The following is a 2,671-nucleotide window of genomic DNA, read 5'->3' as shown; positions in this document are numbered from 1 at the left end:
TCTGCCCCCACTCGAAACGCACAACACTCCGAACCCATGGACTGGACTCCTGACCCACTAGAACCCGAACGGGACACAAACACTCAAAACGCCGCAATAAATGGTGCTAACGAGAACACCAGTAGAGGATGGCAACTCTAGCTCCTCCAAAAGGGGGGAATGTGGTGAGCCACCTACTCACACCGTAACCAAGAACTACAAGTATTAATATAAACTCGTATAAAGACTCCTTATGTTACTATATTTTACTGTTCGTAGTTGTAAATATGTTGCACGCTTTGTTAGTTCATTTGCTGGTTGTACCAGCCATCATGCGTACGCTCCAAACGGAGCGCAAGTGAGAAGCGCACTTGGTGTCAAGAGAGATCGAAAGCAAAGTGAAGAAAAGAATTAATTCTTATCGCGCTAGCCTTTTACAGCCTTAAGCCTAGCAATCCAATAATCTGCACAAAGAGCTTTTGTGCACACAATAATAATAATAATAATAATAATAATAATAATAATAACAATAATAATAATAATAATAATAATAATAATAAAAATAATAATAATAATAATAATAATAATAATAATAATAATAATAATAATAATAATAATAATAATAATAGTAATAATAATAATAATAATAAAAATAACAATAATAATAATAATAAAAATAATAATAATAATAATAATAATAAAAATAATAATAATAGTAATAATAATAATAATAATAATAATAATAATAATAATAATAATAATAATGATAATAATAATAATAATAATAATAATAATAATAATAATAATAATAATAATAATAATAATAATAATAATAATAATAATAATAATAATAATAATAATAATAATAATAATAATAATAATAATAATAATAATAATAATAATAATAATAATAATAATAATAATTATAATAATAATAATAATAATAATAATAATAATAATAATATTAATAATAATAATAATAATAATAATAATAATAATAATAATAATAATAATAATAATAATAATAACAATAATAATAATAATAATAATAATAGTATTAATATTAATAGTAATAATAATAGTAATAATAAGAAATTGTATATTTATAAAAAATAAAATTAAATTAATAAAAATAAAAGAAAATGATTTCCAACTTGTTGGTTGGTCCCTATTTTGGAAGGTTCAGATTTATTTCCAGTCCTCTAATGGATCCCACCCAATGGTTCGCAGTAATTTTCCAATTGTGGGTTTACTATCTTTCTCGTTTTTTTCATACAGTTAATAATATGGGGGATAAAAGTCATTACCAAAAAACAAAGATTCAAAAGACGGTTTTTTCTTGATCTCTGAAAAAAATGAAAGTAATTTTAAAAAAATATATACCTGCAAAATTTCTCGATCTTGTTTTACAGAATTGCTTTAGAGTTGATACCGTCTTAATAGGCTAATTGTTGTTAAACAGTTTTGTGAAACAGCTCTTCGAGTTTTGTGGCTTTTTTAACGGCAGACATTACTTTAAGTTTTAATTTATCGGAGGGTTGTTTGTTCTGAAAATGAGTTACTTTGAAAACGGATAAGTTTTACAGTCTTGGGATCTATGTTGTTCCCCCGCTTAGTGGGCATATAACTTTTACGCATCCTGGGCGCATGTTTCATTTTTTACATAGTATTGTGCTATATAACAATATATAAATTGTAATTGGGGCTTAATAACACTGAGGAACACTGGAGGGGGGGGGGGGGGAATAGATCCAAATATTGATATACTTTTCATACATTTACACAGCGAAAGTGTTTGTTAATGCGCCTAAACCTTGACACTCTGACATTATTCAAGAATGATATGTACCACGAGCCTTTTGATTTCTCACAATCTGTCGACGAGTATGCGGCTGAGAGGTACTTCTTCCACGTTTTAGGCGGCGTTTATGAGGCTATTTTAAAATTGACTCCATTCTTTCATCGGTATTCGTTCGTAACAAAATGTGTGCCCTGGTATATTTTGCACCGTCTCAACGAGTATTTCTACGGACCTGTTATTCTTGGTCTTGCTGCGGAAAGATACATTATGGTCGTCTACCCATTCAGAGCGAAAGCATTGCTTACGACAAACAACAGGGAGACGAATCTTTTTCCTTTCAAAAGATGATGAATTTTCTAATCGCACAAATTTGTTACAAAAAAAAAGAAAGTGAAATATATCACAAAAAAGGACATAATTGTTCCGACTCGACCTTAGTGGGGGGGGGGGGTGAGGAACTAAATGCTCAAATTGTTTTTTTTGGTCGATCGATACATTCATCTTACAGAGTTGTCAGTTGTAAGATCATTAGGAAGCCTGTCAAACCTAGAACACGGAAAAAACAGGTTTTTTATTTCGCTTTTTCTGCGAAATTATCGGCGTTTGAAAATTTGTTGACATTCGACCTTTTTTCAATGTTTTTGTTCTTATTATCTGTATTCTTCGCTATAATTTTTTTTCACAAATTTTAAAATTTTAAGTGTTTAATCAATATGTGTAAAATTATTAAGCAAAGGGTAGCTGACTTTAACATTGAAGATAGAGATGGGTTGCTGGGCTGCTTCATCCGACTTTTGTCAAAAATTTTGCATAAAAATTGGAAAATTGAGCTTTTTCAAGAAAATTGACACCAAGAATGCTCTCTTAGCTTTATTTGTCCTCAAAAGTCAA

Source organism: Convolutriloba macropyga, chromosome 12 (assembly GCF_964194025.1).
Source record: "Convolutriloba macropyga chromosome 12, txConMacr16.3, whole genome shotgun sequence".
Classification (NCBI taxonomy): Eukaryota; Metazoa; Xenacoelomorpha; order Acoela; family Convolutidae; genus Convolutriloba; species Convolutriloba macropyga.
The sequence above is the reverse complement of the archived record's forward strand: the minus strand, read 5'-3'. Positions refer to the sequence as shown.